This window comes from Carlito syrichta, unplaced genomic scaffold (genome assembly GCF_000164805.1).
Source record: "Carlito syrichta isolate Samal-C Ts95f unplaced genomic scaffold, Tarsius_syrichta-2.0.1 Scaffold303022, whole genome shotgun sequence".
Lineage (NCBI taxonomy): Eukaryota > Metazoa > Chordata > Mammalia > Primates > Tarsiidae > Carlito > Carlito syrichta.
The window spans coordinates 500,117-516,870 of record NW_007247118.1 but is presented as its reverse complement, the minus strand read 5'-3'; the positions used below and the strand labels follow the sequence as shown (position 1 = coordinate 516,870).

General features: G+C 39.8%; 1 pseudogene; it reads left to right on the top strand.

The window, feature by feature from the left end:
* The first annotated feature begins 4,701 nt into the window (after positions 1-4,701).
* The window catches only part of LOC110595584, a 31,512-nt pseudogene continuing 19,459 nt past the window's right edge, over positions 4,702-16,754 (top strand).

Genomic DNA, 16,754 nt, shown 5'->3' with positions numbered 1-16,754 from the left:
ACCAAATCAACTGGCGAACTTTTCAGCATAGCACTCATTTTTTAGAACTTCACGAAGACCTAAAAAGATTCTTTTGATAAACCAATAAAAAGGCATAAGTAATTTCAAATCAAACAGAAAGATAAACACAGAAAAGTTTAAAACATTCAATCTTTCTTAAATGACATTCTTTAAATATATTCTAAAGAATTTCTTACAAAAATGGCTATAACATAAGCATTTAATGGTTATGACCTTCTAAGTACAAAATTATATAATCTTATATCCTATTTTAGATTCACAACTGTCACATAAAAATTCTAATAATATTAAATTTGAAGTAGTCACTCTATTTAAACTTTTAGTGAAACAAAAACAAATGCAGTTTGATCAAAATACATGTTTTATTTAATAAGGCAGTCACACACTGTCCATACTCATCACATATGGCTGATATCATTTTAGTTCATATCTCTCCAGCTTGTCTTGCTAGGGTTACTGCAAAATCCATGCATTTCTGCCAAGGATCAGCCATCTTCTGAAGATATTTAACACAAGTCAGCACAAAGCAGTTACAATTCTCTAAAGTCTTAATTATACAATAGTTCACAAAAGCATCTTAGTTAGCAACACTAATTTCAAAATTCAGCCCTTCGCTGTTCTAAAGTTCAATTTTTTTTCCCCCCAAGATTTACTCCTTGGTCCAGCAAAAAAACATTTTTTACCTAAATTGGCTGAGCACAGTGGCTCACTCCAGTAACCCCAGGACTTGGGGAGGTTGAGGTGAGAGAAGTGCTTAAGTCTAGGAGTTTGAGACCAGCCTGGGCAACATAGCAAAGTAAAAATCTTTACAAAAATTAAAAAAAGTTTAGCCAGGTGTGGTAGCACACACCTTAGTTCCAGCTATTCAGGAGGTTGAGGTGGAAGGATTGCCTGAGCCCTCGGAGGTGAAGGCTGCAGTGATGAGAGGAGTGTGCCACTACAATTCAGCCTGGGTGACAGTGAGACCCCAACTCAAGAAAAAAAGAAAAAAGAAAAAAACATACATTTTTTAACCTAAATTACTTCTATTGTAAAAATATTTTCATTACAAATATCATATAAAATTGTCTTCCAATGTGTGCATACTACATCACATTTAAAAAACAAACAAAGGGCCGGGCTCGGTGGCTCAGCCTGTAATCCCATGCTTTGGGAGGCCGAGATGAGTGGATTGCCTGAGCCTGTGGGTTCGAGACCCGCCTGGGCAACTTGGCGATACCTCATCTCTACAATAAATCAAAATGAGCTGGGTGTGGTAGCGCGTGCCTGTAGTTCCAGCTACTTGGAAGGCTGAGGCGGAAGGATCACCGGAGCCCAGCAGGTCGAGGCTGCAGTGGCCAGGAGCGGCCACTGCACTCCAGTCTGGGTGACAGAGTGAGACTCCAACTCAAACAAACAAACAAAGAAAACCATACTGGTTTGGGAAATGGAGAAGAAAAGACATGAAAAAAAATTTTTTTTTATTGTAGAGAAGTGGTCTCACCAAGTTGCCCAGGCTGGTTTCAAACCCGCGGGTTCAGGCAATCCACTTGCCTCGGTCTCCCAAAGTGCTGGGATTATAGGCTGAGCCATCGAGCCCAGCCAGAGAAATATTTTTAAAGATAGGCAAATGTTTGGGTGGATGGAAAATAAAGTGAAGATGAGAAAAAGAACACTGGTAACATTGAAATAAAAGAGGCTTTGAAGGGACAAACAAAGGCACATGTATTAGCTGAATGCCAGACAGGTGCGGTACACATGAGGTAGATTTATTTATTTATTTATTTATTTTTTGAGTTGGAGTCTCACTCTGTCACTCAGACTGGAGTGCAGTGGCCACTCCTGTCCACTGCAGCCTTGACCTGCTGGGCTCTGGCGATCCTTCCGCCTCAGCCTTCCAAGTAGCTGGAACTACAGGCGGGCCCTACCACATCTGGCTAATTTTTTTTTATTTATTGTAGAGATGAGGTCTCGCCAAGCTGCCCAGGCAGGTCTTGAACCCGCAGGCTCAGGCAATCCACTCACCTCAGCCTCCCAAAGCGCTGGGATTACAGGTTGAGCCACTGAGCCTGGTGAGGTTTATTTTTTAAAACAAGGCTGTAAAGACTAAGAACTTGAGACTCAGAGAAGTTTTTCTTGAGATGATAGAAAGAGATGCCACAATAAGAATTTCAACACAATTCTGATTTTAAAGTCCATTTATTTATTTCAACATTATAAGAAAAGAAAATTCCAAGACTGAAAAAGCTATAAAAAAGCACATTTATTTCCTTGAGTTTCAGAGAGAGGGGAAAAAAAACCCAACACATATTTGTGTTCTGAACTGCCCAGCTTTCCACTGACTTCTGAAGACTAAAATAACTCACTCCTGGCCTGGCCACACTCTGAAGTCTACACCTAGTACAATGAAGCTTTTTAAGCTGCCAGACTAAAAAAAATGTGGTATAATTTATAAAGCAATCTTAATTTTGTCTCCTTTACAGCTAAGAATAACTGACACAGAGGTGCATATTGAAGGTTATTCAGAAATCTCACATCATAATAAAGGGGAAAAAAGATGAAGACGGGCCAAGAACCCACACATTAAGTTTCTACAATCTGCTCTTTTCCTCCTGATAAAAGCATTTATAAAGATGCTTAAAGAAGGCCACTTTCTGAGCCATATAAGTAACTCCTTAGAGCTCTTCAAGAATTGTTCCCACACATTTTTTTTTTCATTCTTACTTCCATTCTGCTTTCCCTGTCATAACAGAACTAGGTGTTCTCAGACTGCCTCTGCTTTCTTGCAGAAACTGCTCAAGCCATTTACAACCCCACCTTCTAGTTACACTAATACAACTCCTACCAATTTTTCAAGGCCCACTTCAAAAGCTACCCACTCTTTCTGGGATCTTCCACGCAGAAGTCACTATTTGTTTAATCCTTCAATTCAGATGTTTGCTGAATACATCTTGTATGCTACACACTTCACCATGGGGAGAAAATTCAAATCCTGTTCACATTCTCTAGGGGGGAGTCAGATAGTAATAAAAAACTCACAGGCTACATGCAAAATCATAAATGCAATCATAAAGGCTAAGGAGGAGTAGTGCAATGAGAAGCTTCTAACGGGAGATTTCACGTGGACCTGGGCATCAGATCAGGTTTTCCTGAGGATTTGTCTAAACCAAGATGGAGAGGATAAGTGCCTGGACACTAACTCAACTGAGGGAAGCCTGGTACATTAGGAGTAACCGAAAGGCCTAAGCAGATGGGAAATGGGGGAATATGGATTGGGAAGTGGTAAGGATCGTGCCTTCCAGAGCATTAGGGATAAGATTTTGATTGGAGAGCCATGAGGAATCGCTTCATTGTGGCTACTCAACAGAAGACACTAGAGGGTGAAGAGAAGGGCAGAGAGTGAATGTGGGTAGAAGGTTAGCAGATTGAGATTCAGGATGCAGTAGTCCATAGGAGACCCGACTGTTGGCTTAAACCTGGAAGAGGGAAAGATAAATTAAGAGAGTCAAGAGATATCTATCTGCTTTGGGAAATAAAATTAGGGGGACAGTAATAGATTGGATATGGGTTGTGGGGGAGAGGAAGAGTTCAAGTACACCCAAATTTCCCCTTTTGGCAACTGAATGGATAATAATGACATATGGTGAAACTGGGAGCAACAGAAAAGAGTCTAGTCTGGATGTGGGCAAGAGGTTGGGAGATCAAAAGTTTGTTGTGTTTTTTTGAGTTGGAGTCTCACTCTGTCACCCAGACTGGAGTGCAGTGGCCGCTCCCAGCCACCGCAGCCTCGACCTGCTGGGCTCCAGCGATCCTTCCGCTTCAGTCTGCCAAGTAGCTGGAACTACAGGCGCATGCTACCATGCCCGGTTAATTTTTGATTTATTGTAGAGATGAGGTCTCGCCAAGTCACCCAGGCGGGTCTCGAACCCGTGGGCTGAGGCAATTCACTCACCTCGGCCTCCCAAAGTGTGGGATTACAGGTTGAGCCAGCTAGCCGGCCTGAGATCAAAAGTTTAATTAGCATATGATACCAGTAATTAGCAGAGGATGCAGGCCTTTGTGAAACCAAAAGGCGATGTCTACGAAGCTGCTGCATAAATGGATTCTGAGCTCAGGGGGAGGTACGGCCCGCATACATAAATATGTTATTTCAGTAGACTTCAATTCAGAAACTGAGTCTAGGTTTCATGGATAGGGATGATCGCCAATCCTGCAGAAATGTGACTGGGCAAAAAGGTGTGATCCAATTCTTATAGATTGAGCTGGGGAATCCAGCAAGACCTCTGTTCAGGTTATTCTTACTTCCTCGTGCAGCATTCCCACCTCCAGGATATGAGGCGGGACCCCTTCCGAAATGGCGGTCATATGGCCCACAGTCAGACAAGGAAGGTCAGAGAATCTCTTTGAGGCCCGCTCCAACACAGAAAGGTGAGAGAAGATTCCTGCCTTGGGGAGAAAACAGAGCCAGTGAAAGGAGAGCAGAGAGATTTCATTTGCTGAGGCCTGCAGTCCTCTAGCTTATGGCAAAAAGGCTATGGGAGTTATGAGCCAGGGACCAAGAATAAAAACTTACAGATATATATACACATATGTGTATATATATATATATATATATATATATATATATATATATGTGTGTGTATATATATATATGTGAATAGCATATATATATATATATGAATATCACAAGTACCATTCTTGATGGAAAGGGGCCAGAGTTTACTCACTCGCATTTGCCCAAAGCCACAAACACCTGAAACGTTGCCTGCCGTTTCTGTCCTGCCACAGCCTTCACGGCGGTGGGAGCCGTGCCACCTTCCTCTCTGTCTTCTGTCCCCAGCAGCCCCACAGCAGACAGCACGCGACCGGGGGCGCTGCCCCATCCCTTGCAGCGACGACCTGACCCTGGAATGTGCCAGGTCTCTCGGCGCTTTTCCGAGTCGGGGCCATGAAAAGGGGCAATTAGGCTACAGAAGCTGCCACAAGGGTCAAGAGAGATCGCGTGGGCGAAACCGCTACATAGACGTCGAGACTGTTCCTGGTGCCACCCGATGGCGGCTCGGGAGAACGCGGCGGGGCAGAGGTCACCTAGATGCGGCCCCGCGCAGCGCCCCCGCCCCGCAGACGGCGCTCACCTCGCCCAGGCCCGCGGCGCCCACAGAACCCGGAGGGGGTGGCGGGGGTCGCGGGAACAAGAGGGACTCACCCCGAGTTGGAGGGCGTCCGGTGCTCTCGGTGTCCAGCATTATCCCGGCTCGGCTCTTACGGAGGCAGCGGGCTGCCAAGGAGGGGCAGTTCTACCTTCTTCAGTCCCATCAGTGCTTGGCGCCGTGGTTGCTTCAGCCCGGCTCTGCTGCTGGGCCGGCCCAGGCTGCCCCCTTGAGAAGCCCCTGTCTGGCCAGGTTGGATCCTGGCCTGCCTTGGGTCATATCCCCTCCAGCCTCTTTGCTCTCATTTCTGGTTCTTCTAAATTCTTTTCTCCTGATTGCCCTTTCTTATCTAAGTTAAAAATTTTTTTCTTTATATTTTTCCTTTTCTTCTTTTATCACCTATTACTTCATGCTATTCCACTTTTTTTTCAGCATTTCTCTCATTTAATCCATAGTATTCTTTTGACAAAACACCAATTGGAGGTACGACTCCAGTTATTCAACTTTTATTTGCTAAACCTAGATTTAAAAATGAAACAAACAAAAAACTGACAACCAGAACTAGCCATCCTTATTATCTTTTTAACATTTTATTTTATTAAGATGTGGGGAACAAGTTGGGGTTGGGTACATAAGTGGTCTACAAACAGGTGAAATTTTGACCTCCCATTGGACCTAACTTCACCCAAATTGGAATCATGCACACTTATTGATGTTGTGTGTCCCTTCCCTGTCAGTGTCCTGCTATTGCCAAAGCCTTTCTTGGAGAATTATGATAAATGTTCAGGATCCACTTATGAGTGAGAATACGTGGTATTGGATTATTTGTTTCTGTGATAGATGACTGAGTATGATAGACTGTAATTCCATCCTAGCTGCTGAAAAGTCCATAGTTTTGTCCTTTTTTATGGCTGTATAATATTCCATCATGTATATGTATCACATTTTTTATCCAGTCCAGTTTCAATGGGCAGCACCGTTGGTTTCATGTTTTTGCTATTGTGAATAGTGCTGCAGTAAACGTGTGTGTGCAGGTATCTTTTTTGTACAATGATTTGAGTTCCTCTGGGTATATTCCCAGAAGGAGGGATTGCTGGGTCATATGGGAGGTCAATTTTTAGATCTTTTAGAAATCACCACACTGTTTTCTATAGATATTGTACTGATTTACACTCCCACCAACAGTGCAGAAACATTCCTTTCCTTCGAATCCTCCCCAGGATCTTTTGTCTTTTGAGTGATTAATGATGACCATCCTGACTGGAGTTAGGTGTTATCTCAGTGTGATTTTGATTTGCATTTATTTGATTATTAGTGAGGCTGAGCATTTTTTTCATGTTGGATGTTAGTATGTCTTCTTTTGAGAAGTGTCTTATCATGTCTTTTGCCCACATTTTAATAAGGTTGTTTTTTGGGTTGTTTTTTTTTTTCCCTTTCTTATAGATCCTGGATATTAGGCTTTTGTCAGGTATACAGTTGGCAAATATTTTTTCCCATTCTGTAGGCTGTCTCCCCACTCTCTTGATGGTTTCTCTTGCTTTGCAAAAGTTTTTCAGTTTGATGAGATCCCACTTGTCTTTCTTATCTCTTATGTCATGGGCTTGGGGCTATGATCAGAAGTTGGTTGCCTATTCCAATGTCTATCAGGGTGTCTCCTGCATTTTCTGAGATTATTATAGCTTGAGGTTTCACATTTAGGTCTTTGATTCAATTAGAGTTAATTTTTATATATGGTGATAGGTAGGGTCCTGTTTCGTTCTTCTGCATATGGTCAGCCAGTTTTCCTAACACTATGTACTGCATAGTTTCTCCTCTCCACTGGTTGTTGGAGGCTTTTTTGAAGATGAATTGGTTGAAAAATTGAGGTTTTGCTTCTGGAATCTCTATCCTGTTCCATTGGTCTGTATGCCTGTTCTAGTATCAACACCAGGCTGTTTTGATTATTGTAACCTTATAATAAAGTTTAAAGTCTGTAAGTGTTATAACTCTTGCTGTGTTTCTTTGGCTGAGGATTTTTTTGGCTATTAGTGTCGTTTGTTTCTATAGGAATTTTTGTATTGTCATTTCCAGGTCTGAGAAGAATGATGTTGGCAATTTAATGGGTATTGCATTGAATCTGTAGATTGCCTTGATTTAACAATGTTGATTATTCCAATCCATGAGGATGCAATATTTTTCCATTTGGTTGTGTCTTCTTTGATTTCTTTGAGCACTTTTTCATAGTTTTCATTGCAAAGGTCTTTCACTTCTCTGGTTAGGAAGATGCCAACGTATTCATTTATTTTTTTGTGGCTCTTGTGAATGAGATTGTGCTTTATGTTTGGTTCTCTGTCTGCTTGCTATTGATGTATAACAATGCAACTGTCTTTTGCACATTGATTTTGTACCCTGAGACTTTGCCAAAGTCCTTTATTAGTGCTAGGAGGTTTTTGACAGAACCCCTTGGGTTTTCTAGGTATGGGATCATATTATCAGCAAAGAGGGATAACTTAGCTTCCTCTTTTTCTATTTGGATACCCCTGGTTTCCTTCTCTTGTCTGATTTCTCTGGCTAGTACTTCCAACACTATGTTGAACAGGAGGGGTAAGAGTGGACAGCCTTGTCTTGTTCTGGTTTTCAGGGGAAATGCTTCCAATTTCTGTCTGTTTAGCAATATGCTGGCTGTGGGTTTACCATAGATGACTCTCAACGGTTTTTATCAAGAAGCGATGCTAGACTTTGTCAAAATTTTTTTGTGTCTAATTATATAACCATGTGGTTCTTGTTTTTGCGTCTGTTGATGTATTTAATTACATTAATGTTCTTGTAGATGTTGAACTAGCCCTGCATCCCAGAGATGAAGCCTACATGGTCATTTTGGGTAATTCTTGAGATCTGTTGTTGGATTTGCTAGAATCTTGTTGAAAATTTTTGTATCTATGTTCATCAGGGATATTGGCCAGCAGTTCTCTTCTTTGTTGGATCTTTGCCCAGTTTGGGTATCAGTGTGATGTAAGCGTCATAAAATTATCAGGGGAGAGTTCCATCTTTCTTGATTGCTTGGAAAACCTTCAATTCTTATCAAACTCCTCCTTGTATGTTTTGTAGAATTTCACTGGAATGGCATCTGGTCCACATGGCTCTTTTTTTTTTTTGTAGTAGATTTCTGATGATGGACTCAATTTCCTGGGTTGTTGTTTGCTTATTTAGGGTCTCAATTTCTTCTTGCTTTAAACTTGAGGGGTTGTGTGATATCAGAAAGTTCACCATTTCATTTAGGCTTTTGCGTTTTTTCCATATAGGTGTGCACAGTAATCTCTGATAATCTTTTGAATTTTTCAGGATCAGTTGTGACTTAATCTTTTATTTCTAATTGTGTTTATTTGGGCTATTCCTTGGTCAGTCTGGCTAGGGGGGTCTGTCAATCTTGTTTATCCTTTCAAAGAATCAGCTTTTTGTTTCATTGACTTTATTCTGATATTTTTGTCTTCTGTGTCCCATATTTGGGCTTTTACTTTGATGATATGGATTCTTTTCCTGAAGTTAGGATTTTCGTGGTCTTGTCTTTTCAGCTTCCTTAGGTGATGTTAGGCTGTTAACTCATGATCTTTCTATTTTCTTGATGTGTGCGTGACGAACTATAAATTTTCCTCTTAGTATTCATTTCATGGCATCCCCAGAGTTTTGGTAAGATGTGTCTTTGTTTTCATCTATTTCCAAGAATCTTTTAATTTTGGTTTTGATGTCTGTGTTGACCCAGGAGTTGTTCAGTATTATGCTGTTTAGTGTCCATGTCTTTGTGTGTTCTAGGGGACCTTTTTGGTGGTGATATTTATTCTTATTCCACTGTGTTCTGAGAAGGTGCATGGTAGTATTTTGATCTTATGGAAATTGTTTATGCTTGATTTATGGCTGAGAATGTCATGAATCTTGGAATGTGCTCCATGTGGTGATTAGTAGAATGTATATTCCATGGTAATTGAGTGGAGTATTCTATAGATCTCTATTAGGTCAAGCATCAAGTTGAGATTCCAGATCTCCTTGTTGATTTTTGCCTCGATGATCTATCTAGGGTTTTTCTGTTTTTGTTTTTGTTTTATTTTTTATTTTTTGAGTTGGAGTCTCACTCTGTCGCCCAGACTGGAGTGCAGTGGCCGCTTCCAGCCACCGCAACCTCGCCTGCTGGGCTCTGGCGATCCTTCCACCTCAGCCTTCCAAGTAGCCGGAATTACAGGCATGCGCTACCGTGCCCGGCTGATTTTTTTTTATTTATTATAGAGATGAGGTCTTGCTGCCCAGGCGGGTCTCAAACCCACGGGCTCAGGTGATCCACTCACTTCAGCCTCCCAAAGGCGCGGGATTGCAGGCTGAGCCACTGAGCCCGGCTTATCTAGGCTTGTTAGTGGAGTATTTGAGTTCCCAGTTATGATAGAATTAGAGTCAATATCTGGTTTTAGTTTACTTAGTAGTTGCTTTATAAAACTTGATATTTCTGTGTTGGGTGCATATATGTTTAAGATGGACATTTTTGGTTGATGAATTGAATCGTTTATCTTTATGTAGTGTCCTTACATTGCTTTTTAAATTTTTGATAGATTGAAGGTTGTTTTGTGTTAGTAAAATCATGACTCTTGCCTTTTGTTTGTTTTCAATTTGCCTGAAACTTTGTTTTCTATCCTCTAACTTTTAGTTTGTGGGTGTCCTTTGTACTGAGATGTTTCCTTGAGGCAGCATATTGTTGGGTCATGCCTTTTTATCCAGTTTGCCACTCTGTGTCTTTTCAGTGGTGCATTTAGTCTATTCACATTCAGGCTGATTATTGAAATGTGAGAGTTTATTCCTGTCATGAGGCTCTTATAAAGTTTTTGGTTTGTTTTCTTTTAACTTATATGTTGATATATGTGTGTGTTTTCAATTTTGTAGTCACAATGTATGCTCTGTTGATTCTGTTTTCCTGTACTCTCATGAAGTGCATGGTCATTCTTTTTTCTTCTTTCTTCCATGCTTAATACCTTCTTAAGTGTCTCCTATAGAGCTGGCCTGGAAGCAGCATAATCTCTTAGGGATTGAGTGTCTGGGAAGAATTTTGATACTCCGTCACTGATGAAACTTAGCTTAACTATGTTGGAAATTCTTGGTTGGAACTGTTTATCTGTGAGAAGTTTGAAGATTGGACTCCTGTCCCTTTGATCCTGTAGTGTTTCTGTAGATATGCCTGTTGCTATTCTAACTGGTCTTCCCCAGTAGGTAGTCTGACCTTTCTCTTTCACTGCCTTTAGGATTTTCTCCTTTTATACCTACTTTGTGTAAGTGGATTATTGTGTGTCTAGGATTGGACTTCTCATTTGATACATTGCAGGGGTTCTCTGAATCTCTTTTGTTTGGACGGTTGTATCTCTGATAAGATGAGGAAAGTTTTCTTGGATAACCTCAGGCAATGTTTTCCAAAGGTGTTCTCTGTCTCCTTTTCTGCTTCAGGTATACTAATCAGGTGTAAGTTCAGCCTCTTAATATAATTGCACATCTCTTGGTGGTTCTGTCTATTTAAACTTCCTTTCTATTAGTAGATTGGGTTAGTTCCATATTTTAGTCTTCTAGCTCCAAAAGTTTTCTTCTGCTTTGCCAATTCTGCTTTCCATGCTGGTCAGTTTGTTATTTATTTCATGGATAGTGTTTTGTATGGCCAACATCTCATTCTTCTCATTTTTTTCTTTTTGCCTTTCTTGATTCTTATTCATCTTCTCCATCTATTCCTTGATCTCTGCATTTGTGGTCTCTGAGACTAGTTGTTCTAGGTACTCTTCATTGTTTGAGTTCTGAAGTCTGTATTCTCGGGCACTATCCTTTTAGAACTCTGTGGGTTTCCTGTGTTCCTCTGTTGATTTTTCTTCATTTGTGGTTTCTTTTCTCTTTAATTCTGTTTCTCAGTGAGAAAGGGAATAACTTTCACTTCTGCTACTGTATCCCCTATTCTTTTCAAGGTAATGCCTCTGGATTTTTTCAATTTTGAAGCAAGACTGGGGTTGGGGGTCTGTGCCTTATTCTCAATAATTTAGACAGATACCATTTATTGAGGCTGTACTATGCTTCACACAATTGTGTTTTTATATACATTATTTCACTTAAATATTGTCACAGTTTCATAAGAAAAGAATGACTAACTTTATCACCCAGATGAGAAAACTGAGGCTCAGAGAAGTTAAATTATTTGTCTTCAGGTCACATGGCAAGAGTAGAGATTAAAACACACTGATTCCAAAATATTGGGACTCAGAATATGATAGCCCAAAATGAAGGCCTCAGAAGCAGCCTAGGAAGCAAAAGTTTTTCTCTGATTCTCTACTGCTCCCATCTCTTGCCCTACATTCTCTCCCAATGCTAGCCATGGAAATTGGAATTCTTCTTCTCTAAGACTGGATATAGAAACCAGAATCCCTTTTCCTCTAAGCTAACCATAAAACCTAAAATTATTACTATAATTCCTTCTCGTCTTTCTGTATAAAAACTGATCATAAAAAATTACCTGACCTACCTTTTCTGATTGTAAGTCACAAGACCCCAGTTCCAGAGATGGTTCTACCCAATACCCAAAAGGAAATAAAGTTGTACTAAGAAGCCAAGAAGAATCTAAGGAGAGAGGCTTTGCTGGGCTTTCCCACTCAATCTATTAACAAAAGATAACATCCTTTTGTCTAATCATATTTCTACACAGTTGCCATACTTTGTTGAACTTAAGCATAAAAATGAACTGTTGCCCTGTATATTTTGTATCTTTGGCTCTTCATTCTGAAGGCTCTCATGTTACATAGAGCAATGATCATATAGATTTGTATGTTTATCTTCTGTTAATCTGCCTTTTGTCAGTTGATTTTCAGTAAAACTTCTTAGGACAAAGGAGAGGTCTCCCTTTGGTCCTACAAAAGTGCACATACATAGTATACAGTATATGACACAATGTGGTTGCATTATATGAGGTACTAGTCTATTTTCCTTAACAAATGTACTTCACATTTGTTCTCTGGTACTTCAGTTCTTTTTAGTCCAAAGACGGCATTCTGTTTCCAAATGTCTTACAAGGACTAGTCTATTTCCCTTAACATGGTACTCTTCTTGAAAGAGTGGCATTATAAAGCAAAACATTGCACAGATATATTCCTGGCCACAACAGGACCAGAAAAGTGAATTATTTGGCTCCTTGCTTATGAAGTGATTGTTTCATTTAATCAAAAGACAAGATGTTGTCATCAACATGTTGTAAATAATACACTTCTCAAAGATGAAAGATATGAATGGTGGGCCCAAGTCTCACACCTTACAAAAGCAAGAAACATATCTTTATTCTTCTGAAGCATGATGCCTTAGGTATCTGATTTGAATACCTCTGTTTGCCTGTCAAATGATATTTTTGTTTTCTTGATGAAAAGAAAATCCTTCAGAAATTAGTGAGGAGTTTTTGTTCTTCATTGTCAATCATCTTAAAATAAAAATCTTGCCAACTGCATGCTGACAAGTGTTGATTTGTAACCAAATAAAACTTCCCAGGCTTTTGCAGAAATGTCATCTGTCATCTTTAAAGTTTTTTTAATGAACATGGTCCCTCTGATTTGGCAAAGCTGCTACAATCATCATAACCAATTTGAAGTAAGGTGGATAAAATATTAAATATTTCTCCAATTTAAAACAACCAAGTGAGCAGGAAATCTGTTTATTTTCTAAGATTCAGCTGTTACTTCACATTTGTTCTCTGGTACTTCAGTTCTTTTTAGTCCAAAGATGGCATTCTGCTTCCAAATGTCTTATGTAAAGTAAAATGAAAAATCTGCCAGGGCACAGGGAAGCCTAGTGTTCAGATTCAGTTATGACAGTGCTGTAAACTGGTCCCATACAGTCCAAAGGATCATTTGTCAGATGCTATGAAAGTAGCTCAGATGGTTGCAGAGACCTCAGTACAGAATGCATTGCTTTTAGGTTTCCAATAGGACAGTTTATAAAGCTATGGTTACTTCAGCCATTGTTCTCAATCCCAATGAACATCTGCTGTGCCAAGTGATTGTAGGGGGCAGCGGACAGGTTCTGGCCATAGCGACACACAGTGCCAGGACAAAATCTACTTCTGGGCATGAAGTTCAGCTCATATTGTTCCATCTTCCCCAAATAGAAAGTTCCCTCTTCGAGATCTTTGATATCCTTTCCTGTCAGCTGACTCCTAGCTATGAGAGAGGTTCTTTTTATTTATTTATTTATTTTGAGTAGGAGTCTCACTCTTGTTGCCCAGGCTGGAGTGCAGCAGCACTCTCATGGCCACCGCAGCCTTTACCTGCTGGACTTAGGTAACCCTTCTGCCTCAGCTTTCCAAGTAGCTGGAACTACAGATGCATGCCACCACATCTGGCTACTTTTTGGTGATTTATTGTAGAGACGAGGTCTCACCAAGTTGCCCAGGCTGATCTTGAACCTGTGGGCTCAGGCAGTCCTCTCACTTCGGCCTCCCAAAGTGTTGGGGTTACGGGCTGAGCCACTGTGCCAGGCCTGAGAGAATTTCTAATTACACTGAATCTCAAAATGGAAGAGAAGTGAGAGTCAATGCCTCTGATACCTCTCCAGGCACCTGACTGTACTCTAGGGTGTTTTGGGGAAAGATGGCATTTGTGAAGCCATAAGGTAGTCTGGTCATCTTTCTCCAGGAGCAGTAAGTTCCACTAGCCCTGTATTTGCATAATAATAAGAGGGGCCATCACAGGAATTCCTTCCCCAGAAATTGTAGGAACCTTTCTAACCTACGTAGTCTTTGGAGCTGATTTTTTAAAAATGATGACTCCTTTTACTAAAGAAAGCTCAGGTTTCATATGCCAAGACTTTTTTACTGAATAGTTGAAATGCACTTTGATTTTAAAAGATCAAATTTACATACAGATGTGCAGTTGCTCAGGGGTGAAGTGTCCAAGATCTCTAATAAGAGCTCATGTTTTGATATAACAAAGGTTGGAGTTGAAGATACTTGTTACTACCTCTGACATTCCCTGTAATGTCAATAGCCTTCCTAATATAAAATGTATATTATAGAACTGCTATTCTATATATCATAGGATGTATATCATGTGTATTATGTATCATATATATACGTGTATCATAGAATTGTTATTCTATGAATCATAGAACCATCCTTCTGAAAGACTGGAAAGAAACTTTTTCAAAAACTGGCCTAACCTTTCTATATCTGAATCTTTAGTTTACCAAATCATGTCTATGTAAAATAGTGTGGCACAGGTAAGCACGGAGTTAAGAGAGCATACAGATCATTCACACACAAAAAGTTAGTGTGAACCCTACGAATTAAACAGTCTGCTTTATGCCTCTCCCTCTTACTAAAAAATAAAAATAAAATGACTAGGGTCACTCCATCCCTACTGAAACTTTTGGAAATGTTTTACTATGAAAAAAAACTATCTTCTCTAATACGTCTATAAAATAAATAGAAATATATTCCAAATTGTATCCATACACTTTCAATTCTTTATAAGGTATAAGACCATTCCAATATGCACGGAGTAACAATAACAATAATATAGTAACAACCCAATAAAGGGCAGGGCTAGGTTAGGGTTAGGATTAATGTAAGAGTTAGATAAGTGGCATTGTTCTGAAGACCTTGCTCACATTAATTCACTTAATCATCACAATATTCACACGAGGTAGGTATTACCATTTTTCCCATTTTCCACATGAATTTGGACATAGAGAGATTAAGTAACGTGATCAATGTCACCCAGCTGGTAGGTTGACAGAGCTGAAAGTGCAGACCCAGGCATAGTCTGGCTCCAAAGTATATGATGCAAACTTTATAGATATCAATGATTGATTAACTTAATAAATGTTTAACGAGCATCCCCTCTGTTTAATGCATTGTGCAAACACAACAGGGAAATCAAAGACTAGTATGTGGTCCTAACCCTAAGGTCACTCTTTGTTTGGTTGTTGCCTTAATTAGAAAGTAAATGTAGTGTTATTCTATCAACCTGAATCTTTTTCACTTTAGCCCATCACCCTGTTCACAATACAAGGTCCTACCATTTTTGTTTGTTTGTTTTCTTTTTTCTTTTCTGTTTTGTTTTGTTTTTGTTTTTGTTTTGAGTAGGAGTCTCACTCTGTCACCCAGGCTGGAGTGTAGTAGTAGCATGCTTACAGCCATAGCAGCCTCAACCTGCTGGACTCATGTGATACTTCTGCCTCAGCCTTCCAAGTAGCTGGAACTACAGGCACAAGCCACCATGCATGGCTAATTTTTTAATTTATTGTAGAGATGAGGTCTCACCATGTTGCCCAGGCTGATCTCATACTCCTGGGCTCAGGCAATCCTCTCACCTCCACCTCCCAAACTTCTGGGATTACAGGCATGAGCCACCACACTTGACCAGTCCTAGAGTTTTATGCCAGAATTACAGACTTGCAGAGTTGAGCAAGATCTTAAACCTCAGCTGAATCTCTTTATTTTACAGACTTGAAAACTGAAGTGAAGACAAGTGTCTTGTTTGATAGATAATAGTAATGGATTAATAATAAAGTGATCTGTCTCCCAAGTAGTAAAATATGTTTATTTAAATGTCTGTAAGTTAAATGTGTACAAGTGGGTTTCTATTTTAAACGCGTAAGTGGAGATTTCTGTTTGAAGGAGTAAAATATCCCATATAGGCAATGATCACTTTATTAATTGACTAACCATCCACCACCAAACTAGGTCTTTTATAATAAATCTTGGTAGTCATGTTGGATTTGGTGACAAGACAAATAAAAAAAAAAACAGAACCCTTGGTTATCTTATCAACTTGCAAAGAAAACAAAAATTTCCCAATACTGTAAGCAGGATGGTGAATAACACTGATAGAAAAGGTTGAAAGTTTTAAGCTTCATACATAGTGACCAGATTGCTATTCCAAACCAGCAACAGATATATCACGGTTGAAAGTTCAAATTCTGATAAAATAATGATAGTAGTGAACACTGTGCACTTACTATGTGCCAGGTCCTCTTCTAAGCATATTCCATGTATGCTCTCATTTAATTCCCAGGATAATCTGATAGAGTTAATACCATTATCTCCACTTTTAAATGAGGAAACTGTACTGTCAGAATTTGCCTATAATCATAAGGCCAGGAAATAGGGAAAGCAGGACTATTTAGGGTGGTATTTCCTATTCTTGATGCCCACACTTTCTCTGGTGAAGAGTGTAGATTGGATATTTAAAATTTCCCTTGAAAATCCAAAAGTTGTATTTTATAAAAGTACACTGTTCATTGGGATCCCAGTTTCTGCTTGAACATTTTATTTAAATAAGTACATAGAAAATATTGTGCTAGACATGATGGAGAATATGAAAATGAATAAACATAATTCTTACACTCAAGGATTTACAGCAAGATAGGAAAAATAATACAACAACATAAATAGCTGTGAACAAGCCAGTTGGCTAACATGAACACAGGCATATTCATGAGCTTTAGAGTCATCCTGTTTGATTTGGGCAAAAGTTGTCTGTAAAGAAATGGGAGAATAGCCGGGCAGGCTGAGGTGAGTGGATTGCCTGAGCCCGCAGGTTCGAGACCCGCCTGGCCAACTTGGCGAGACCT